This window comes from Myodes glareolus, chromosome 21 (genome assembly GCF_982192425.1).
Source record: "Myodes glareolus chromosome 21, mMyoGla1.1, whole genome shotgun sequence".
Taxonomy (NCBI): domain Eukaryota; kingdom Metazoa; phylum Chordata; class Mammalia; order Rodentia; family Cricetidae; genus Myodes; species Myodes glareolus.
The window spans coordinates 22264005-22290403 of record NC_142046.1 but is presented as its reverse complement, the minus strand read 5'-3'; the positions used below and the strand labels follow the sequence as shown (position 1 = coordinate 22290403).

Genomic DNA, 26399 nt, shown 5'->3' with positions numbered 1-26399 from the left:
GATTGACTTTGCCATTTTTGTCAGCCTGAGGTTTATATTTTCTTGTCATCACTTAGGAATTAATTCTGCTTACGTTCTTTTTCCTTAGTTCTATTGAGCAGTTATTTTGTATCTTCTACAAATTTCTTGCCTTCTTTGATGAATTGTTTGTTTTTGTTTTTGTATTTAATTCCTTGTTCTGAGTACCATCTGTGAAATTCTTATTGACAATGTTTCTACAGTACTGGAGACTTTTGGAGGAAATAGATTGACTGATCTTTAATATTGTGTTTATTTTTGCAATGAGATCTGAGGATTAGGATTCATGAATTCCTAAGGTTATCATGATCAATTCATGACAATAAAAACTGACTTAAAATGTCTTTGCTAACATTGTTAAGTTTTAACCATTTGGAAATACTTCAGTTAGACTGTGCCTGCAAGTTTATGTCAGCTTGATAAAAGTTAAAGTTGTCTGAAAGCAGGGAACCTCAGTTGAGAAAATTCCTCCTTCAGATCTGGCTATAGGTATTTTCTTAATTAATAATTGATGCGGGATGACCCAGCCCATTACAGGTGGTGCCACCCCTGGGTTATTGGTGCTGCGTTCTATAAGTCATGGTGAGCAAGCCAGCAAGAAGTCCCCTCCATGGTCTGTTGACCAGGCCCTGTATCCAGATCCCTGCCCTGTTTGAGTTCCTGTCCTGGCTTCCTTTAATGGCGGGTTAAAGTGGGGAAGTATAATCCAAATAAACCCTTTCCTCCACAGCTTGCTTTTTGGTCAGGGTGTTCTCCCATAGCAATAGAAAACATAACTAAGATAGAGTTACTATAAAACTACGTGAAAGATTAATCACGTATCTTCTTATTCTGATAAATATCCCCATGTTAAAACTAGTCTTATTGTTCTGTCTGTAATGGTATTTTGTGTAATAAGATAAACTACTTACTATAAAAGATCTATTAAATAATTTAGTTCTTATAAAAATACACCATAAAAATTCAAGAAAACAAAATTCCTGGTTTCTTCACAGACTGTACTTAAGTAAGTGCATATCACTGTTGACACTCTTTCTCTCTGACATCTCTGTATTCATCTTGGCTTCTCCACTCTCTGGGGAAAATGTTAATTGTGTACTCATTTATTGCAGTGTTTTGTAATGTTATATATTTTGATGTAAATTAAAACTGACAACACCTCTAGTTATCTTTTATTGGCTTTGTATAACTCAACATTTTAACTATTGTGAAACAATCAAAATCATACCTTTGATAGTTTCTATTGAAATATGAAAGGGGGAGCAGTTCCTCCAGTTTCCCCTTGTGATCAAGTTATATAAACTCTATACTTGGAATTTTGAAATTCTTGGATGAATACAATGTATCAGTCGCTGAAAAGCATTGGGAAGCATCAGGAAATTCAGAAAAACTTTCAGAAGTTCCTATGTGGTGGCAGCCTCTATCTGAGAGAGAATAATAAATTGATTATGTGAGAAAATGGGGGGGGTGGCATTGCTTGTTTTGTTATAGATTCTGATTAACAGTATGGATACTACAATGATATATAAAACCCTGGTTATAAGACAACAGAATTCCAACATCAGTACCCACTGGAAACATTTTTCCAAGAAGAAAAAGATCACCAGTCCAAAAGAAGAGGTAGCTCCATAGGCCCAACAAGCAGAGAGCCATATGTGAGGATAGATTTAGAAACCAAGCCAGCGAGCAGAATGAACCTTGGAGCAAAACCGTGAGGCTATAACTGCTATGACTTTACTTCTCATGATAATGACATTCATACACAGCCATACAACTTCTGTCTCTTGTGTACTGTCTACCTCATTACAGGCATCACCAAAACTGCCACCACCTATAGTCTTGAGATGTTTATATATTTGTGTTAATGAAAAATGAGGAAGTAGGCATTGTTGATTGGGAAAATAAGGCATACGTACTTTTTAAAGAAGTTGAGCCAGAGAATACTGGATGGCATAATCTATCTGATCAGACATAAAAGGGAAATATTGATCTTGGAATATTAAATTCTAAGCTGAATTAGAGGACTAAGGGCTATATAATTGTCAAAAATAGAAAGACAGCATTAAAAAAGACAACCCTTGCAGCACAAAGTAATGTACTCATCCCCGAACTGGCTGTGGGGTTGTTAGAAGATGAGGAGAATAATCTCTTAATGTAATTGATTACTGGATAACTTAATAAGGCTTCTTTTTGCATTGATGAAGTTATTCTATTGAAAATTTACTAAAAAAGAACATTTGCTGAAATTAGAAATTTCTTCTATTGAGCATCATAACATTGCTGGGGACAACCCGAGCTCATAACAACACAATTTCAGGAAATATTCCAGGACTTTTCATATCTTTTATCTTCTGTAGCCATTGCTTATGTTTTATTGCAATAAGAAAAACCTCCAGTTTGGAGTTGTACTGTTATAGGTAGGCTGCTTGTTTCTTCCCAGCTGCTCAGCCCCAAAATAATCACACAGAAACCACATTATTTGCAATACTGTTTGGCCAATAGCTTAAGCATATTTCTGACTAACTCATATCTTAAATTAACCCATCTCCATTAATGTGTGTATTACCACGAGGCTATGGCTTACTGGGTAAAGTTCCATCATCTGTCTCTGGCGGGGTTACATGGCCTCTCATTGACTCTGCCTCCTTTCTCCCAGCATTCAGTTTAGTTTTAGTAGAACACCTAGTTCTACTCTGCCCTATCAGGTCAAGACAGTTTATTTATTAACCAGTGGTATTCACAGCATACTGAGGAGAATCCCACATCACCACCCCCTTTCTTTAAATGAGCTAGACAAACACAATACCTTAATCAAGAGCAGAAATACACATATAACAAAATTGACCTTAAATTTGTATCAATGCAAATCTCAATAGAATATCCTCTTTAAATGTAAACAAACATTTATAAACAATAACTTAGCAATTTGGATGTAGTTCTCTTCAAACTGCTTCCTTCTTTTTGTTGGGTGAAGTATTTTGGGGGGTGTTCACAGCAACTTTTCAGAGGATACTGGTCTATCAAACAACATTAGACTGAAAGGATTCCACAGGTTCTCATCCTCTGTGGAAAGAAAAGACGGACCTCTTTCCCAAGGCAACATATTCTTAGATTCAAATTTTGTAGTCAAGAAACCTTTAAAACATACATGTTGGCTTTGTTTGACTGTTCCCAGAATGAAATGTCTCTATTTAGCTCCTTCACAGTCAAAAAGTTCAAAAAGACACAATAATATACATAATCCAGACTTTCTTGTACATTCCATCTTTACGTGACTTATTTGTTTTTGCTCTATTACTTCTTAATATTTATTTTATTATCTTTACTCCTTTACTCTATGAATGTCTGTACTCTGTTTGTTTAAAGACTTTATTTTTTTATAAGCCATTTACTTTCTTTTAAAAATCTCTATACTCTTTTTCTTCTCTCTTCCAAGCCTACGTACATTTTTCAAACACACTACATCTCATTTAGCGGTTTTTTATGTCTGAATCTGTCCTTATTGTGTATCTGTAATTCTTTTCTGACCGGAACAACTTCTTAAAATGCTAAGCACTTCTTAAAAACCTAAGTAGCAGCATTGCTAGGGCAAATACGACCCTGCCTGCTTGCTCTGCCTACTCCAACATGGCAGGGCAGAGGTCTGTTTAGCATGAGGCCATGCTATTTTTAGGCACACAGTCAGGCTATGTTACCTTTAAGCAAGTTGTAGCACTCTCTCACAAACCCCATTTTAATGTTCGGCCTCCTAAAAGAGCCAGAGTTTGCACCAGCCACAGGGCCCAGAAAGCTGCCATTTCAAAACCTTGCAGCATTTTTTTTTTTTCTTTTGCTACCATTGAATCAGGAAAACCTTTCTTTCTTTCTTTTTTTTTCCGTTAGACTTGTTTATTCAAGTATCTGAAAACACTCTTTCCACTTCCTCCCCTCCTCCCAATACCCTCCCACTCCCCCCACTCCCTCTCCTCCTCCCTCACCATTCCCAAGAGCAGTCAGGGTTTCCTGCCCTGTGGGAAATCCAAGTTCCTTCCCCCTCCCTCCAGGTCCAGGAAGGTGAGCATCCAAACAGGCCAGGATCCCAAAAAGCCAGTCCATGCAGACAAAACAAGACCCAGTGCCATTGTCAATGGCTTCTCAGTCTTCATTTGGACCTTGGGGGCTCAGTCAGCCCCCATGTCAACCACATTCAGAGAGTCCGGTTTGATCACATGCTCGTTCAGTCCCAGTCCAGCTGGCCTTGGTGAGCTCTCATTAGATCAGTCCCCTTATATCAGTGGGTGAAAGCACCCTTCAGGAAAACCTTTCTTAAAGGAGGCATTAAGCCATGCATAACACTGAGGTTTTTGTTTGTTTGTTTTCTTGCTTGTTGTTGTTGTTGTTGTTGTTGTTGCCTAGAATTCCTTCCCAAACTCTCCCAGGTTTTAAGTGGATTTTAGTTGGTCACGTCGGTGACAGTTTATTATTAGACTTAGAACTCTCTTCTTTAAATAAAAGGGGGAGATGCTGAAGAAAATCCTTCAGCCAGGAGCCTTTAAGTTACCTGCCCAATAGTGTGTGGCCTATTATACTATAATTGCAGATATAAAGTGTGTACTTGCTCTCTCTTCCAGCTGCTGGATTAGGTTGCTCTTCCCTGTTCAAGCAGAGAACTGTGATCCGTGAGTCTACCGCTAAATAAATAACCCTTCATTATACTCAATTCTGAGCTAGTGTGGGATTTCTTTTTAGAATCCATTTTCATTGTATATAGTAAATTTCTAGCCCATGGCAAGGCTTTAACTATGGGTTAGTCCTTCGGCTGTGGGAAACATACTTTTCTTACTCTTAGAGCTAATTTTTTCTGGTGTATTTGTCATTGGTCTTGTGCTTCTAACACTGCATGATACCCAGTAGTGCTTGAGAACGCAGAAGATTCCCCACTGACCGATGACCTTTTAAAGCTTATGTCCATCCCTGCAGCAGCTACAGCAGCTGCCTTCTTTTGTCTGCACCTGGCCTTGTGGTAGGTCTTCAGCAGGAGATTATAAAACTGTCCCTTGTTGTTAACAGAGCCTCTAGTATTCTGTTGGCAGCCTTCTTTTCCCTATATAGAATTACATGCCTTTTGTGTATATTAAAAAAATAAACTTAAAAAAGGGAAGATGTTGATATTTGAATTGAGGTTATGTGAGGATATAATAACTTTGTGACATGGTATGAGAACATTTGATATTGATAGTTCTCAGAAAGGGAATTTGGAATGCTGAACGATGTGAGAAGGAATGCAGGAATGCTTACAACCTTCCTAATTTTCTAGAAAATAGGATAAATGATGTTCTCCTGCTTCAGATGGTTTTCTGAAGACAATTAATATTGTTGTGCTTTATAAAACCTTGACCATGCTGGACTGTGAAGCAGGCTTCTCTGCTAACTGTAAACTCCTAACTGTTATCAAAGGAGCTATAATAAAAGAAATGAGCTTTGTTGTGCAAATTGCTCTCAAGTGCTCAGCTTCCCTGAGTCCCCTGGTTCCTTGTTTCAATTGTTCCAACACCAATCAGGAGAGGCAATGTAGACAACCTTTTCCATCTCTCCCTCAACTCTGAGATTCCATCTTGCACCTGTAAGAATAGCCAAGATCAGAAACACTGATGACAGCTTATGCTGGAGACGTTGTGGGGAAAAGGGAACACTCCTGCATTGCTGGTGGAAATGTAAGTTGGTACACCCCTTTGGATGTCAGTGTTGTGATTTCTCAGAAAATTAGGAAATGACCTTCCTCGGGACCCAGTAATACCACTTTTGCGTATATATTCAAAGGATGCTCAATCATACCACAAAGACATGTGTTCAACTATGTTCATAGCAGCTTTGTTTGTCATAGCCAAAACCTGGAAACAACCTAAATGCCCCTCAACCAAAGAATGAATGAGGAAAATGTGGTACATTTACACAATGGAGTACTACACAGCAGAAAAAAATGACATCTTGAATTTTGCAGGACAATGGATGAAGCTAGAAAACATTATTTTGAGTGAGGTAACTGAGACCCAGAAAGACAATTATCACATGTACTCACTCATAAGTGGTTTTGAAACATAAAGGAAAGACAACCAGTCTACAAACCACAATCCCAGAAAACTTAAACAATAATGAGGACACTAAGAGAGACTTACATAGATATAATCTACATGGGAAGTAGAGAAAGACAGGATCTCCTGAGTAAATTGAGAGCATGCGAACCCTGAGGGAGGGTTGAAGCGGGGAGGGTAGCAGAAAGTAATGTAGAGCTCAATAAAAATCAAAGAAAAAAGAGTTCATTCAGATGGATTACTCACTCACCTGGCCAGAAGACTAACCCTGAAGTTTTATCACCTTCACTATGCTGATAAGATGAGAAGAATAATTATTGCTTGGAGTAGGAGGGCCTTCTGTCTTTGTGTTACTTTCATTGGTCAAATACCAATGGAGGCATTTTGGGCCTCCAGCCAGCACATTCTTTTTTGTTGTTTGTTTGTTTGTTTGTTTTGTTTTGATTGATTGAGAGGGTCTGTCTGTGTAGTTCTGACTGTCCTGGAACTAGTACTGTAGACCAGGCTGACCTCAAAACCAGGCTGGCCTCAAACTCATAGAGCTGCCTGTTTCTACCTCCCAAGTGCAGTGTTCAAAGACCTGTACCACCAGGCCCAGCTGTAAGAGCATTGTTAATTTTTTCTCAAAGGACAGACCTTCATAAAGGACCTCTGTTAAAACTGACTAGATTTTAACTCTCTTTTCATCAGTAGGAATAGAGAAGTAGTATGTATTCTTAATCTTACCAGGCCTGCCACCTTGTTGAGACAGGGATCACAAAACCCAGGCTAGCATGCAACCTCATAGGTAGATGGTAAATTTTAATTGCTAATGCTCTTGCTTCCAGCCCCTAAATGCTGGGATTATAGGCAGGTGCTACAATGCCCAAGATGATTATCTCATTAAACATACTTTATTAAACAACTGAGCTTAATCTACAATGCTGTAGGATTTGTAGCACTGTACTAACTGATTTCCAAAATTTAAGTAGCTTTTTTTTTTTTTTACTAAGATGAAAAGAAAAGAATTAAAAAAAATCTGTTCCTGGATAGAGACAAACTTAGTTGAGGAGTGGATTACAAAACAATCTTACAATCTTACCCATTTTTTATGAACATATCTGTGAGATTCAGTGGACACAAAGCAAAATGCTAGTTCTACTTTTTTCTTTTTTTTTTTTTGGAAGAGATAGGTAATTCTGGAAGACATAATTCAATGTATAAAACCACAAAGTGGGATTGTTTGCCATTTCATTTTGGAGTCTCCTGGATTGTCAATGGAAGTACACTCAGAGCAGTAAAAATGCTTTCGTATGATTTAGAAGTGTGGAAGCTTTGAACTTATTTTCTATAGCCAGCATTTCATCACACTGACATTCCACACTGTCCTTCTGAGCAGTGACTTAAAACTGGAGCTGGATCAAAACATGCATTTAGACTTAGCACAGCACAACCCATAGGATGTTTTCCATAATGAAACATCAGCAAACCTCACTTCAGAAATCAGCTGCATAAATCTCTTGAACTGAGCAGGATGTTCTGGTCCAAATTTATTTCCATTACAATCATCCTGAATGTCTCAGCGTAAGTTTCTAGGAAAGGTGGCTGTTAAAGATGCTGCTTTGAACTTAAATGATCAGTTTGTGAAGCATTACAGGTATATCACTCTGCCCAGGACTTGTTGATGTAAGCTGCAGCCCTACCATAATATTCCACAGTTTCTCAGTTCTTCAGATGCCAGCGATCACTTAGACATACCCCAAAAAAAAAGTTCAACAGAACTTCCTGTGCGTCTCATTCTGAGGCAACTGTGATGTTACCACTTCCCTTTAAGATGCTCAGTATTGACTCCCCAACTCCAGCAGGCACTCTGTATGAATTGACAGGCCATTCTGGCCAAAGAAGCAGGTAGGCTAACTGCAGACCTTCTTCTGCTGCTCCTCCAAATCAAATCCCCAGTCTCATCTCAGGTCTTTCAAATCTTCTGCTTTGGCCTCTTCTCACCCTGTACCCATCCCCAGGTGACTTACTTTGGCAACTTGTCGTTCTTTGCTCCCATCCTCAGGGTACTAACAAAGCAGGAACACCCTACTTTTCGCCTGAGTAAGCCCTCCAGAGTCTCCAGTCCTTCTCCATTCCTAAGTTTAAGAAACACATTTTACCTGAACCCCCAGTGCACACACTTTTAAAGATTCCTGAAGATTTTCCTACAGGCAACACAAAGCCACCAATCTCCTAAAAACCAGAGAGGAAAGAAAAACAGGAACAAAACACCCACCTAAAAGACAAGACCAGATATCAGAATCAGTAATATATAAAGACCTATTAGAATTAAATCTGACTTATCATGCAAACACTAAAAGCCAGAGCTCCTGGAAAATTTTGCTACAGACTCTAAGGAACCACAGATGCCATCCCAGGCTACTATATCCAGCAAAATTTCAATCACCATAGGAGGAAAAATTAAAATGTTTCATGATAGAACCACATTTAAGTAATATCTACCTACAAATTCTACCCTAAAGAAGATACTAGGAGGTAAACTCCAACTTAAGGAGATTAACTCCAACCAAAAAAAGCACAGTAAATAAAGAATTTTAGCCAGCAAATTCAAAAGAAGGGAAACACACATACCACCACCACCATCATCACCACCACCACCAGCAGCAGCAGCAGCAGCAGCAGCAACAACAACAACAACAAAATTACAGGCATCAACCATCATAGGTCATTGATATTTCTCAACATCAACAGTCTCAATTTCCTAATAAAAGACACAGACTACTAGCTTCTCTAGGATTATGGACTATAGGCCCATAACCCTAAGAAAAACATATATAGATCCATCTAGAAAGGGGAAATCAACAAGATCATCTGACAAAATTGGAAGAATAGGGATGGGGGAGAAGGGAGGGCAGAAGGGGAAGAGGAGAGGAGAACTTGATGGAACGGGATAGTCAAGATGGAGGAAGGACAGAAATGAGTGTTCGGAAAGAGATATCTTGATTGAGGAAACCATTATGGTGCTAGCAGGAAACCTGACACTAGAGAAATTCTCAGGAATCCACAGGGATGACACCAGCTAAGGCTCTAATCAATAGAGGAGAGGGTGCTTGAACTGGCCTTGCCCTGTAGTCAGACTAAAGAATATCTTAAATGTCACCATAGAACCTTCATCTAGCAACTGATGGAAGCAGAGGCAGAGACCCATAGTGGAGCACTGGCCTGAGCTCCCAAAGTCCAGTTGAAGAGTGGGAGGAGTGAGACTATGAGCAAAGAGGTCAAGACCATGATGGGTACACCTACTAAAAAAGTTTACCTGAGCTAATGGGAGCTCACCAACTCCAGCCAAACAGGGAAGGAACTAACATTGGACCAAAGTAAACCCTCTGATGTGGGTGACAGTTGTATGGATTGGGCAGACTGTGAGGTCACTGGCAGTGGCGCCAGGATTTATCCCTACTGCTTGTACTGATCTTTTGGGAACCCATTCTCTTTGGAGGGATACCTTGCTCAGCCTAAATAAAGTAGGGAGGGCCTTAGATCTTCGCCAAAGCAGTGTGCCTTACCCTCTCTGATGAATGGATGGGAGGGAGGTGGATGGAATGGGAAGAGGGAAGGGAGTGAGAACTGGGACCAGTATGTAAAATGAAAAAAGATAGTTGGTTTTAAAAAAATAGAAACAAATGAGACACAGATTAAGAGAATGGATGAGAAAGCATGATTCACCCTAATGCTGCATCAAAATAAGCAAGCAAACAAAGAAACAAATAAACAGAACTCCTAACATCAAGAATAGATATCACCTTGGGTTAAAGGGTTAGAAAAAGGATATTTTGCATCAAGGAACCTAAGAAACAAGCTGATGTAGCCATTTTAATATCTAGTAAACAGACTTCAAAACAAAACTAATCAGATAAGGAAAAGACACTACATATTCATCAAAAAAATTTACCAAGAGGATTGCAATTCTTAATATCTATGCACCAAACACAGTAGTAGTCATCGTAAATCATATACACACCATCACACACTGATAATGGGAGACTTCAATACTCTACTCTCACCAATGGACAGGACATCCACACAAAAACTAAACAGAGAAATGCTGGAGCTAACTAGCACGTTTAACCAAAGGGAACTAACATATTTATAGAACACCAAAACACAAAAGAATATACCTTCTTTGTAGTACCTCATGAAAGTTTCTCCAAAATTTACCACATATTTAGACACAAGTCAGTCTCAGTGGACACAAGAAAATTTAAATATATCTCTACATTCTGCCAGACCACCATGCATTAAAGCTGGACAGCAACAACAGAAACAACAAAAGCTTGCAAACTCACTGAACAACTCTCTACTGAATGAATAATGAGTCAACAGAAATGAGAAAGAAATCAAAAATTTTCTAGAATTGAATAAAAATGAATACACAACATGCCCAACTCACAATGTACACAATGAAGGCTGTTCTAAGAGGTTAAGATCGTAGCACTAAGTGCCTATATAAAAGAAATTGAAGAGATTGAATACTAGCAACTTAACTGCAAACCTGACTGAAATATCTAGAAGAAATCAGACCTAAGCGGAGTAGACAACCAGGGATAATCAAGCTCAGGGATGAAATAAATAAAATAGAAATAAAAAATCAATAAAAAGAATCAATGAAACAAGAGTTAGTTCATTAAGAAAAATCAATAAGATTGACCAATCCTTACTCAAACTAACTTAAATGTCAGAGAGAATATCCAAATTAACAAAATCAGAATCAAAAAAAGGTGCCATAACAGACATCAAGGAAATATAGAGAATCATAAGGACATTGTTCTAAAACCTGTATTCCATGAAATAGGAAAAATATACAAATAAATAATTTTGTCGATACATATCACTTACCAAAGTAAATCAAAATCAGAGAAGCAATATAAACAGGTGTATAGCTCCTAGTGAAATAGAAGGAATCATTAAGTCTCTCAATGAAAAACAGCCCAGGGTCAGAGGGTTTAGCCACAGAACTTTATCAGATATAGAAGAATTAACACCAATATTCCTCACATTTCTTCACAAAATAGAAACAGAAAAAACATTACCCAATTTATTTTTTACTAGGCTACAACCAATATTCAAACCACATAAAGATACAATAAAAAGGGAATTACACACCAATTTTTTGTGAACATAAATACTCAATAAAATACTTGCAAAGAGGATTAAAAACCCATCAAAAGATCATCCACTCTGATCAAGTAGGCTTTATCTCATAGATGCAAAGATGACTCAACATGCGTTAAAAAAAATAAGTGCAATTCACCATATAAACAAACTGAAATACTAAAACTATTTGATCATGTCATTAGATGCATTGACAAAATCCAACATCTCTTCGTGATTAAAGTCCTAGAAAGAATAGGGATATAAGAAACATTTGTCAACATAATACATGTAATTTACATCCAGTTCATAGTCATCACCAACTTAAATGGAGACAAACTCAAAACAATTTTACCAAAACCAGGAGCAACACAGAGCAAGTACTATATTGAGTAGGTATGGAGAGAGTGAATAGCTTGGTGTTGCTCCAATAAGACAACTGAAGAAGATTAAATCACTGCAGATAGCAAGGGAAGGAATCAAGGCACCATTGTTTGCAGATAACATGATAGTATACATAAGTAACAAGAAAATTTCTACTGGGAAACTTCTACAGCAGATAATCACTTTCAGCACAGTTGCTGGATACAAAATTAATTCACAAAAACAGTAACACAATAACCCTCCTATATACAAATGATAAACAGACTGAGAAAGAAATCAGGAAAACATCACCTTTCACAATAGACTCAAATAATTAAACACCTTGTTGTAACTCTAATCTAGCAAGTAAAAGACTTACACGATAAAAAAATTTAAGTCTCTGAAGAAAGAAATTAAAAATATCAGAAGATGGAAAGACATTTCATGATCAACAATTGGTAAGATTAATATAGTATTAAATGTCTGTCTTATAAAAGCAATTTACAGATTCACTGTAATCTTCATTAAAGTTCAACATAATTCTTCACAGACTTTGAAATAACAATTTTCAGCTTCATATGAAATTACTACTCAGCAGTAAAAAACAATGACATCTTGAATTTTGCAAGCAAATGGATGGAAATAGAAAACACTATCCCGAGTGAGGTAACCCAGACCCAAAAAGATGAATATGGGATGTACTCACTCATAAGTGGATTCTAGCCATAAATAAAGGACATTGGGCCTATAATTCGGGATCCTAGAGAAGCTAAATAAGAAGGTGAACCCAAAGAAAAACATATAGTTATCCTCCTGAATTTTGAAAGTAGACAAGATTTCCAGGCAAAAATTGGAAGCTTGGGGATGGGAGTGGGGTGGGAGTAAGGGGAGAAGGGAAGAGAGAACGGAGAAGGGGAGGATGGGGAGAGTTTGGGGGAATGGGATGGTTGGGATGGAGGAAGGTTGAGTATGAGAGCAGGGAAGTAGATATCTTAATTAAGGGAGCCATTTTAGGGTTGGCAAGAGACTTGACTCTAGAGGGGTTCCTAGGTGTCCAAGGAGATGTCCCCAGCTTGTTCCTTGAGCAGCTGAGGAGAGAGCACCTGAACTGGCCCTATTCTATTGATACACTGACGAATATCTTGCATAGTACCATAGAACCTTCACCTGGCGATGTATGGAGATAGAGACAGAGACCCACATTGGAGCACTGGACTAAGCTCCCAAGGTCCAAATGAGGAGCAGAAGAAGGGAGAACATGAGTAAGGGAGAACAGAGTAAGGACGCAAGGGGTGCCCCCACCCACTGAGGCAGCGGGGCTGATCTAATGGGAGTTCACCAAGGCCAGCTGGACTGGGACTGATGGAGCATATGATCAAACCAGACTCTCCGAACGTGGCTGACAATGAGGGCTGACTGAGAAACCAAGGACAATGGCACTGGGTTTTTATTCTACTGCATGTACTGGCTTTGTGGGAGTCTAGTCTGTTTGGATGCTCACCTTCCTAGACCTGAATGGAGGGGGGAGAACCTTTGACTTCCCACAGGGCAGGGAACCCTGACTGCTCTTTGGACTGGAGAGGGAGGGGAAGGGAGAGTGGGGGGAGGGGGAGGGAAATAGGAGGAGGTGGAAATTTTTAATGAAAATAAAAAAAATAAATTAAAAAGAAAACATACACACACAAAGGATAGTTAAAACAATGTTGAATAATAAAAGAACAACTGGAGGTATCACCATCTCTAATTTCAAATTGTACTACAAATATACAGTAATAAAAACATGGTATTAGAATAAAATCAAACATGTTGATCAGTGGAATTGCACTGAAGACCCAGACATTAATCTACAAACCTATGGTAACCCACTTTTTTCTTTTGCTTTTTTCTTTCTTTCTTTCTCTCTTTCTCTCTCTCTCTCTCTCTCTCTCTCTCTCTCTCTCCTCTCTCTCTTTCTTTCTTTCTTCCTTCCTTCAACAAGGACACATCTACACCAACAAGACCACACCTTCTAAACCCTCCCAAGTAGTGTAGTTCCCTGATAACTATGCATTCAAACAAATGAGCTTATGGGGTTATTCTTCTACAAACCATCACAGGATGCTCTACCCTACCACAGAGATGGTTGCTCAACCATGTTCATTGCTACTCTATTCATAATTGTCAGAATTTGGAAACAACCTAGATGTCCCTCAAAAGAATAGATAAAGAAAATGTGGTAATTTATTCAATGGAGTTCTACTAAGATGTTAAAAATGACAACCAAAAATTTTCAGGCAAGTGAATGGAACTAGAAAAAATAATCATGTCAATTGAGGTATCCCAGAGCCAGAACGACAAATATGAAATGTATTTGCTTATATGTGGATAGCAGTTGTTAAGTAAATGATAACTAGGCTGTAATCTATGGTACAACAGAGGGTTGGTATAAAGTGAGGGACTAAAGTAAAGCATAGATTGCAATAGAAAAGGGAAATAGAATGTATAGATAAGTATGAAAGGGGATGGAATGGTAGGCTCTAGTGGGGCAGGGAGGGCAAAAGGGGTTGTGGGAGGGAATATTTAAGAGACACCTAAAATTAAAGGACTTGTGATGGGTAGTATGGAAATCTAATACACTACAAATTTCCTGTATATACATATATGTAGGCAGTCTAAATGGAATCATTAAATTATGGGAGAGATAGAGTCCCAATTGATCATCTCCTGTCATCAAATGAAGCTTCCAGTTCTGGAAACAGGCTACATCTAATTGAGTTGCTGGTTATTGCTTGGGTGACCAAAACCTGAAACTATATAGCCCAGGGACTTAGGATAATACCGAATAATACTGGTCTAAAACAAGAAAAAATGCAATAATGAAATATTATATTCTATATATATATTATATATAATATTCAGCTATACTCAGAGATCAGTGTTTTGTTTAGCCATCATCAGAGGAAGCTTCCTACTGCCCCAGATGAGAATAAATACAGAGACCCACAGCCAGACAATACACAGACTGAAAGAGACCTTGTAACACTCAGCTCTAAATGGGGTGTCTCCATCAAATACCTCCCCTCAGAGCTCAGGGAACCCTTCAGAAGAGGAGATGGGGAGAAGGTAGAGCAAGAGGGGTTGGAGAACGTCAAGAAGACAATTCCCTTTAAATCAACTTCACCAAAGCCCATATGAATTCAGAGACTGAAGCAGCATGCACAGAGTCTGCACAGGTCTTCACCAGGTCCTGTGCACAGGTATTATGGCTTCCAGTTTAGTGTTTTTATGGAATTTCTGAGTATGGGAAAGAGTGGGTCTCTGACTTGTGCATTTTCTTGGGCTTTTTTCCTTCTGTTGGTTTGTCTTGTCCAACTTTGATGTGATAGTTTTTGTTTTATCTTATTTTTTATTTTGTTGAAGACTTATGAGTGAATGAATGAATGGATGAATGAATGAATGAATGAATGAACGAATGAAAACTTAGTCACTAGGAAAAGAGTTAACAACTGAACTGTCCCTTAAACCTGCTGGGAAAGGGAAAATCAATTTTCTCCACAGAGTGATACTGGGTATATCAACCACTGCCGGGCAGGCCTCATGTTCAGGAAGAGTTGTTCAACATATAATGGACTTCACAATTGTGTGTATGTGTGTGTGTGCTTGTATTCTTTTATTTGGTTACAGTTTGGTGGGTTATTTTTTTGTTTTTGTTTTGTGTGGTATTTTTGTCTTGTTTCTTTTTTCTAGGTGGTTTTGATATTGTCCTGTGTTTTTGTTTGTTTTTGAGAAACAACTTAAATTCAGGGAAGATGATCTGGAAGGACTAGGGGGAGGGGAAGAATATGATCAAAATGTATTAAAATTTAAAAATTGATTTCAATAATAAAAATAGAATAAAAGATACTGAATGGGGAAACACAAAAAAATCATCAGCTAGGAAAATTAAACAAGCTATTAACAACAGTAACAACAACCCCAAGATGCTGTCAGCCTCTATCAAAACACAGAAGGTTTTTAACTCTCATACTGTTTGTCAAACCTTCTTTTCTATTGAAAAGTGTATTGCAGATACACACACAGGATTCTTCTCCTTATTGAGTGAATAAGTAAATTAAGTTTACAAGATAGAACAAATGTGAAATATTAATTACAGGTGGAATCACTGTAAATAACTTGCTAGAGATATTATTTTAAAGAAGACAATATTGAAAATAATAATTTAACAAAACTGCACAAAACTTCAGTTCAGTAAAAGCTGAAGTAGTTCTTTTAATAGGTATTCATAAAGAATAACTGAGGAAACTTAGAACACTGAATCAGGAATAGGATAAATGATTTAAATTTGGCACAAATGACTTTTGACTCTCGCCATGTATTACTTTCCAGAAAACTCTACTACATGCATTAATTAACTGAAGTTGGCCGGTCAGTGTGTATAGGGAAAGCGAGATTTCACCTTTAAAGGTTTATGTGGTTCCAAATAGCTGCCGTTCAGAATCAAAGCTTCTGAACAGGAGAGTGTGGAGAGAAATGTGAAGGCAAAGGCTCAGCTCAACGTCCTCAGGAATCAGAACTTTCAAATTTTAAGGCTATGCATTTCAATGATTGATTTATTTCCTAGCATTATCATATCACCATTATGACTTCTTGTTCTGACTAAGAATATCCTGTATGTGTGTTAACCTAGGGAAAATAGAGTGTCAATATAGTGAGAAGAAAGGTAAAAATACATTGAAACTTTAGCAAGAAGCGTTATATTAAACAGAAGGTAATGTGCAATTACTTCTTACTTTCTGAGAAAGATTGTTTTCTTACACATCCTGCTGTAATTGTAGAAGCTTCATATATACCTGTCTGTCTTATTGCTTGTCATGAGGATGTGTCTGTTCTTTGTTTTCACTTTGAGAGATTCCTGAAATTAGCCTTCTGTACCAGTCTAAAAATCCAATTTGCTCTCTGCCTTTTCCAACAGTTTTATGTTTCCTCAGAGACAGCTTACTGTATGAATAAAATATAATGAAAGTCTATGGTTTGCACAGAGAGAGAGTCAAAGACTTTTCCTTTATCATTTCGGTAGACCACAGGAAATATCAGAATGGGGATTAGTCTTGGCAAAAAAATAGTCCTTACTGATGGTTGGGCCTAATAATTTCTTGATATAAAAGAATCATATTAAGTTCTATCAAGTCTCAAAGCTCATTCTGCCTAGGCTATCTAATCTCTTGCCTCCTCCGTGTCAAAGAACTATGTTTTTACTTACTCCATTTTGAATGAGATAGAAGATAACATTTTGCAAGCTCCTGAATTGTACAAATGTGAGTTCCTTAAACTAGCTACACCAATATACACTACAGAAAATGTGATGCCTTAGTAATGAGCATAAGTTAGTAGAAAAAGCAAGATTTTCTCATCATAAAAGTCTGATCATTAATGGCCATTCTTCTCATACTGCTAAAATAACTCACCTGCTTCACAGAGTTTACAGTATATATCAAACACCTTTTTGGCAGATTATTGCCTTAGGTCCAAAGGTATTTTATTGCAATGCTGTGTAATTGACCATTGATTGAAGGTTATGAGAAAATGTGTTAGAAGTCATTTATACAGTTGATACATATATATATGTATATATATATGTACATATGCATTAATAAAATAAATTTATACTGTATTATATATGATTATATTGTTTGTGTATATGATATTAAAAATAAATATATTAATATTTGTGCAACATGTATATTTTATTAAAGATTACTATCATTACATGTTACTCTACGAAAAGCTGTCAAGCTTTTACAACTTTGAAAAGACTGATTTTTGTCTAGATGACATTTCATTTCATATAGTCTATGGCAAATTAACGTCAGGCAAATAGATTGTTGTATGATGTCTACTTAACTCCTCCAATAGATAGATGTGAAGAGTTTCATACATCACAAAACTTCACAAGTAGTTTCTATGAGCCTTTGTATTGTGGGATATTTGTACACTATATGAAGGATATTTGCTGTGATTGGTGTAATAAAAAGTTGACCAGTCAATAGCTAAGCAGGAGGTATAGGTGGGATTTCTGGGGAAAGGAAGAGGAGGAATTAATCAAGGGGCCAGGAGACACTGCGAGGAAACAGGAGGTACAAGGTGAAAGAGAGGGAACACCAAATGGTAGAACATAAATTAATAAAAATTATGGGTATATTTTAAGTTTTAAGAGCTAGTTAGGAACAAGCCTAAGCTATAGACCGAGCTTTTGTAATTAACAAGATATCTCCATGTCGTTATTTGGGAACTGGCTGGCAGGACAGAGAAATACTCATTACACCTTAAGGACAATAAAGCAGGCCAGTTTTAGTAGAGGGCTTGTGCTCTTACGGTGTTTTGCACTCTTGTGATTTTTGCATGTAAATTACCTAGTAGATTATGATTTAATGGAAAGATAGAACTACAACCTTAAATTTTTACTCCCCAAGTAGAATTTTAACATACTTGGCATCCAACCAGAAAGTGTTTGGCTAAAGTGTTAAATAACTTACTTGGAGTTCTCAGTCATCGTTACTTTAGCTGTTAGTAATCTTGCATCCAGTGGGCCATTTCAAACGGCCACACGGAGAAACATTATTCAAAACATACGATGCTTTTCATATGTCCTGTGTTAATAGTGTTTTACATGGGGCAGTAGCGCCAGTCACCTCAAGTAAAGTATGGTTTTATTTTTATGGCATTTGATTTACTAACAATATACCCCTGGCTGAATGCCTTGGACAGATGCATAATTCATGCACATTCAGCATTTTAAACTCTACCTCAGGTTTACCACATGAAGTCATATTTATTTTGATTTAAAACCTTAAATAATAAGCCATATCAAGATGTTAGGTTGTTTTATTAATAATGCTTCACTCTTTACTAGTGGATAAAAAAATGCTAACAATAACACTGGTTTTGGTAAGCCAATGCTTCCATTGTAATTAAAGTTTTTCCTGTTGTTCTAAGTGTTGTTCTAAGTGCTTCTAATGTAACCATTGAGTTGAAAGCTGAGTCACACCCTATTTGAATTTCTTTATAACATAGAAACAAAAAGACATTTTGGAAAGGATCAGTAACTTGTTTTCCCTCTAAACACACACACACACACACACACACACACACACACACACCCTTCAGCACCAATTGAAAAAATACATTTTACTGACCATACTGACACTTTGAGTGAACATTTAATACAATTTCTTGAACATGTGTATTATTAATTGTCCAGCAGTTAGGTAACAGAAGGAAGATTAGAATTTATCAACTTCTGTTTCAATCCATTAAGATTATTCTTTCCAATCTGGAATCTGTATCACATGCAATCAACGTAATTCACCTGAAGCTAAGTGTCTAGAGAAACTCTGAAAACAGTGCTACATATCCAATATGGAATTATAAGGGGACTAGTTCTTCTTGAGTTGAAAAGAATTATAAATATGCTTGGTTACTCTTATTCTTAATAATATATATTAGGGGGTGTTAAGTGTTGCTTATGGACGCTAAGCTCCCACACTAAACTACCCACGGCAGCGTCCTCTGAGGTCAGATAGAAAGGCAGAGAAGAGAAGGACATGAGAGGAAATGAGCCCTTCTCCCTTGAATGTGGTTTTAACCTTTGACCAGCAGAGAAACAGGAATTGACAGCCGTAAATTTGAAATTATCTAAGAATCTCACTAGAACCACACTGTCTTAGTTGGGGTTCCCATTGCCATGATAAAATATCGTGACCAAAAGCAACTTATGGAGGACAGGGTTTGTTTCAGCTTATAGTTCAACATCACAATCACTGAGGGAGCTAGGGCAGGAACTCAAAATAGTGCGGGAACCTAGACACCAGAAATGATGCACAGGTCATGGGGGAGTGCTGTTTATGGGCTTGATCTTCACAGCTTGCTCAATTGTTTCTGTATTTTCTTTTAAAAATATTTTAAATTGTTTTAACTGAAATAAAATTATATCACTTACCCATTCCCTTTCCTTCATCTGGACCCTCCCAGTAACCATGTCTCCAAACCCTTCCAAAACCATCCACTCCTAAGTTGATAGCCTCTTGTATTGGATTGTATTTGTTGTGTACATGTGTATATTCTAATACAACCAGTCGTGCATGTACTGCCCACAGATAGCTGGGCCTTCCCACATCAATTATCAATCAGTAAAATGGATCACAATCTTACCTGTAGATCAGTTCTCCGTGAGGCATATTTTTTCAGTTGAGATTCCCTCTTCCCAAATTACTCTAGCCTGGGTCAAACAGACATTACAAACTGGTTAACTATATGGACTGGATATTTACTTACTAAACTCTTAGCAGCTTCTGGTTTCATGCTATTGGATTATAGTTCCAATCCAAGACATTTCCAGAGCACCTCACCTCACTTACTAAATTAAAAGGAAAAAGATGTAGAAGCTCTTAGCAACTTTTTGACATGTCACCCGAGATGTATGTATGCCTAATCTTAAAACAATTACTTCCTTTCCCTCCAAGAGCCCAAACCCATATTTAAATCACCTTACTTTCCACTACTCTTCCTTGGGAAACATATGCTCCCGTTTGGATGTGTCTTATTTGTCACACTCTTCAACCCTGTACTTAAGCTTAAATTAAAATAACTTTATTGGAATTTCTAAATCTGTTCTTACACTGTATAGTCCTGAAATTCTTTTCAGTCTGAAATCCAGAAATCCTGCTTTGACTTGAGTATGACAGTGAAAACTCAGTGGTTCTCAACCTTCCTCCTTCTACAATCCCTTAATACAGTTCCACATGCTGTCGTGACCCAACCATAAGATTATTTTTGTTGCTACTCCATAACTGCAATGATGTGACTCTTATAATTAGTAATATAAAAATCTGATATGCAGATGATCTTAGTTGACCCCTGAGAAAGGGTCATTAGACCTCCAAAGGGATCAGAGCCCACATGTCGAGAACTGCTGCCCTAGAAGAACTTCTTCGGTTGCTGAGGAGGGCAGTAATTAGCTGTATTTCTGTAGTTTCACTGCTGACACCAATAGTGAAAGAAAGTGAAGATGGAGAATCTATTATAATTTTTATCTACACAGCAAATACTTTTATATTGTTTTGAGGCAGGGGTTTTGTAGACCAGGGTGGTCTAGACTCTCGGTGTTCTTCCTTCAGCTCCCCAAGTGCTGGTATTAGAGGCCTGCACTACCTTGCTTCATGTTCAACATTCTAGACTCCACACTTGTTTGTAGTGTGTTTTCCTAACATTTTAACTCATTAGTCCTTTTTTTCTGTTCCATACTTGTTTCTTCTCTATATTTAAATCACAGTGTAGGGGAAAGGTTGAAGTAAAAGGATCACCCTCGACAGGCACAATTTCTACAGCTAACACCATGTCACTCCCAGCCACTTGAATTAATTATTCTCGTAACGCTCTGCCATTTATCTCCAGTTCATTCCCTGTGGTCCTACCTGAGTGTTCTAATTTGCTTTATGTTGTGATAAAATACTCTGACCAAAAGCAGCGTAGGCCAGGAAAGTGTTTATTTCATCTTACACCTCAGGGTACCGTCCATCACTGAGAGAAATCAGAGCAGGAAATTAAGGTGGGAGCACGAAGGCAGGGCTGTGTGATATTCGATGCAACATTATCTCCAGTTAGCAAATTCATAACACAGAACAACTTTCTTCTATTTTCTTAGTTAATTTTCATTCTTTTTTTTCTTTGTGTAGCTCCAATGATACCTCCTGAGGGAAGACTTCTCTGACTCTCAGTGTTAGACTAGGTGTATTGCTCTGCTCTCTCCTGAGTTCTGACAGGTTTTCCTGATGACGTCACAGTTGACTCTCTAACCTGGATCTTTCCTCAGAAAACCTAAAGCCAAGTTCTCGGGCCTCTATGTTAACTGCCATGACATCTAACACAAAGTGTCTCTTCACAGTAATAGAAACTCTAACTAAGACACTCTCTAAGGTGATACCTGTGATTGATAGAAAGCAAAGAGATGGATTTTATTCCTTAATCCATTCACCTACCCTGTTTCTATTGATTACAGAGTTGAGAGCATTAATGCATAAAGTTCTTGAGAAGTTGTGTGTTGGTTTAACTTTGTTCTCTTTTTGCAATTTGTGTTCTTAGTTCTGGTTTATATTAGTTATCATAGTTTTATTTCTTTTCTTTCCATAGTCTATTGTATGTACTTCTTCATCTCTTAAGTCTGAAATATTGCTTCTAATGTTGTCAGTAAGGCTGTCTTGGTGGACAGGAACTATTAGCATGCTTATACCATGGAAAGGTTTTCTTTCTCCTTCAACTATGGCAGATAGTATTTTGTGGTTTACATTGTCTGAATTGGTGTCTCTAGTCTTTTAGAACTTGGAGTACATTGATCCAAGTTCTTTTGGTTTTTAGAGTTTCCACTGAAAAGTCAGATATTTTTCTGTTTGGTTCCCTGTGTGTCTGACTTATGTCTTTTACCTTGCAGCTTTCACTACTCTTTTGTTTTTCTCAACAGTTAGTGATTGTGGTGATTTGAATGAGAATGGTACCCATGGACTCCTATATGTGAATGTTACGTGTCCAGTTGTTGGAACTGTTTGGAAAGGATAGAAAGTGTGGCTTTGTTGGAGGAGGTATGGCACTGGGGTGAGTTTTAAGGATCCAAAGGCCCATTCCATTCCCAGTGAGTTTTCTCTGCTTACAGTTGTATTTCAAGATATGAGCTCTCAGTTACTACTCCAACACGATGCCTTCCTGCTGCCATGCTCCCTGTCATGATGGTCATGGACTCTAACCCTCTGAATTAGTAAGCGTGAAATAAATTATTTCTCCTGTGAGTTTCTTGGTCATGATGTCTTATAGCAAAAGAAAGGCAACAAAGTCAGTGGTTTAACTATATTGGGGTATAAGTTGTATTTTTGTACACTATGTCTATTTGGTGCTCTATGTGCCTATTATTCTCTGTATAAAATGTCTATTCTTAGTATCAGGAAGTTTTCTTTGATCCTATTAAAGAATTGGTCTCTGACACTGGCCCAGGATTCTTTTATAATGTCTATTCCTGAAATTCATAGATTTAGTCTTTGTAGAATAGCTTAAAGTTCCTGCATATTCCTTTTGCGTATTTAATTTCTTTCTTTTTTTCTTTCCTTTTCTTTTCTTTCTTTTTTTTTTTTTTTGAATGAGTGGCCTAATTCCCCCCCTCCTTTTTTTCAAGTCTCAATTGCCTATCTTTTATGTGATCCATTCTAGCAACAGGGATATCCACTTTTATAATTGGGTTAATTTTTCTTTCTTTCTTCCTTTCTTTCTTCCTTTCTTTCTTTCTTTCTTTCTTTCTTTCTTTTTTCCTGTCTTTTCCTGGCTACTTCTATGTACTCTGGGCTTCAGGTTATTCTCAGACTCACATAGATCCATCTGCTTCTGCCTCCTGAGTGCTTGAATTAAAGGAGTGTACCACTACACCTGGATTATTGATTATTTTCATTTCAGCTTTAGTTTTTGTCAGTATTTCTATTTCTATAGAATTCACTTTTAAATTCCTGAATTGTTTTTTATTGTTTTACTAAAGCATTTGTATTTTCTTGGAGTTCACTCAAAAGTTTCTTCCTCTCCAAGTTCTTTCAGATATTTGTGTATTCTTTAAATGCCTTGAATACTTTGATCCTGTTTATAATTTTGAATTCTGTTTATTTGGGTTCATCTAGCTAATTCTCATTGAATAATACTTCAACTGGTGATCTTTGAGGAAATATTATCATGGCTTTTCATGTTGTTTGATTTTCTATGGGTTCTGGGCATGTGACATTAATTCATTGGTTGTGTGTCTGGTATGAATTTCTGGCCTGTTTAAGTTAAATGGGACATTATTTCTGATTTTTAGCATTGCCCAAATTTGTTTGATTTCAGAGCAGATAGAAGGAATTTGTTGCTCAGTTCCTTAGACCCTCTGTATTGATTTTGGTCTGGAGGATATGAAATGACTCAATTTCAGTGATTACTGGTATCTCTTCAGAGGCTTAGTGATGGAGTGTTTTTACACGGGTGAGGAACAAGAAAGCTCCCCCGTGCAGCTCCTTGCTGGGCCTTAGTTGAAGAAAAGACAGCTTGGTTTATGACACTGAGCACACTTCCTAAGAGAGCAATGGAGTGTGGCTCTTAGATGGTCCTCGGCTGGAAATTACTGCACAAGATAAAGAACAGGACAGAATCAACCAGAAAGCATGTGGATGCACCACCCATCTAGGTATCATGTTTCATTAGTCAATTTCAGTTTCTTTATTACTTGAATCTATATTACTCTACAAATTATATAATTTGTAGAGGATATTCTTTGAATACATTTACAAAGTTGGAAACAAATGCAATGTATTCACAACTTGGTCAGTTTAAAGTCGAAAATTACAGGCAGTCCATGAAAGAGAAAAAAATAGATTTTTATTGTCTACTAGCAAAATAGCACAATTTCCCAACATACCATAATCCTCTGTGTCAAAGAATGATGGAGAAATTTAGTAGGGAAGCCTTCACATGTTCTTACGGTTGAGATACTTTGGGCAGTACATTCCAGCAATTCTCAATATAGGATATACACTCCTGAGCATGATCAGTAAGGCTCATATTTCAAGAAGGAAACAAAGCAGAAAAGAATACATGTGTCAGAGCAGCGCTATGAAGGTGACAGGTGTTGATTCCCTGAATGCCTTTAAACTGAGACTCTGGCGCTCAACAGACATAGAAGCTCATTTCTGGCCTATGTCGTTAGTCATACATAACTGTGGTGGCGAGAAGAGAGGCCGCAAAGGTGAAGCTGGCCAGACTTGGTAAGAAACAGTACTCAGGCTCCTGCTGCAAACTAACCTTTCCCCCAGGCGCCGATCCCAGCTTTACAGGTCCCTAACACTCTGGGCGTACTGGCCTTGCGCTCCTTGCCACCAGACTGTCCTCAAAGTGAATGAAGAGTGTACTACTTTAAAACCTTCTAAAAGGAACCTTCCCATTCAGTTTAAGAATATTTTACAGTAAATTGCATGACATTTTAGGAAAGCTCATTTTATGATTCGTTAGTAAAGTTCTAGACAGGTCAGCTTCCTGCTTTTAATTAGATGAATGTGCTTCCTAATGGAATGGCTAAATTGGGTGCTAAATTGCATCTTGGAGACTTAATTTTGTAAGATCCTATCTCCTTTTCATTGGTTTTCTTTTTTCACAACAGGCAAGAGATTCGAATTAGCTTCAGGTAGGACAGAGGATAACAGTTGCTAGGTTTTGTAAAGGTTACTTTCTTTGACTTAGTTTAGCTTTTATCAGATATTTAGTCTCTGGAGCATGTACAGAATATTTTAATTTTTATTTTTATTATCAATTCAAAATTACCCAAGTCTTATCTTTTGAGTTTTCAGTAACTTAGTTTTAATCTCAACATTAATATTATGACACACTATCAAACTCTTCTAAACATGTAGATATCCCCTGCGCTCTCAACATGTTTGACTCTAGGTAACCTTATTCACTTTGATTGAATGAAAAAAATATGCATATAATCTACTAAGGTACTACATGAGGAATATTTCCTAGTGCATGTATAGCTTAGTAAGATATTCTGAATTCAGGAAACCCCTCATGTTATTGATGGATGTTTAACAGTAATTGAAACCAGGAAGTAGCCAATTTCTTATTTTTTTATATTTTTATTGATTTTTGTGGACTTCACATCATATATTCCGATCCCACTTATTTCCCTGTCCCCTCATATCTGCCCTCTGCTCTTGCAAACTCCTCCTGACAATAAAATCAAATTTACATGAAAAACCAAAACCGAAACAAAGCAAAGAAACAAAACAAAACAATTAAAAAAAAAAAAAAGAAAGAATCTTGTGGAAGCTGTAGGGTGGCCCATTGAGACATACAGTTTACCCTTTAGTCTGTTCACCTTTACTTGCAAGTATTAATTACCACGAGTAATGGCTCGAGGCCTCAGGTTTCTGCTACACCACTCACTGATAATGGGCTCTCTATAGAGGCTCCTCTTGGGTATTGTGTTATTATCCTGTCTCATGGAGATCCTGATGTTTCAAATCTGTAAATTCATCCTCTTCACATGTTCCAACAGTTCACAGATTCAGTGGATGTTGAGGTGGCCCAAGTCATAGCCCTAGCTCTGGGCCTGGGTGGTAGCTGGGATGGTCAACTCACTAGCTTTCTCTCACGTACACTACCCGGATGAGCTCTCTGGCACTGCCTCGGCTAGCTCACCCATTGCAGCCTGCAGCAAGAAGCAGGGCCAGTTCTCCTGCTCCTAGGCCCTCAGATCTGGTCCACATCACTCAAATTGCCAGGGCCAGCTCTACTGTTTAACCCAGGCAAGGTGCAGGGCCTTCTCTCCCAATTACCCGTCGGGAGCATACAAGATGGAGCGTGATCTGCCCTCTTGCTCTCACACTCACAGGGCCGGCTCACCTGATAGATAACCAGACAGTAGGGTCAGCTCTAGTGTGCAGCCCAGGCAGGGTCAGGGCCTGCTCTTCTGTGAGCTGCAACTGGTGTAGGGCAGGGCTATTTCTCTCACTCTATGATCCCAGGCAAGTCCTTTCACCTGCAACAGGTAGCAAGGGGTAGAGCTGGGAGGACATCTTGCCACCGCATGGCAAACAAGGTGGGAGCAGGGTAAGCTCTGTTACTCTCACTGCTAGGCCTGGCTCACCTGCATCCCAACAACAGGGTCAACTCTAGTGTGTTGTAGGAAGTCATACAACCAGTAGTTACCCGCCCACTGGGGTGTGGCCTCTTACACTATTTATGCCGATGTAGAGCAAGAGTTTGGTCTCTTTTCCAGCT

At 38.0% G+C, this 26399-nt stretch overlaps 1 long non-coding RNA gene across 1 annotated transcript in view; it reads right to left on the bottom strand.

The window, feature by feature from the left end:
• LOC146890457 (uncharacterized) overlaps window positions 1-26399 on the bottom strand; it is a 56810-nt gene that overhangs the window by 14010 nt on the left and 16401 nt on the right. The window contains exon 2 of the long non-coding RNA XR_014998756.2: window positions 19773-19839. This is a non-coding gene — a long non-coding RNA (uncharacterized LOC146890457). The remainder of the gene's footprint in view (window positions 1-19772; window positions 19840-26399) is intronic.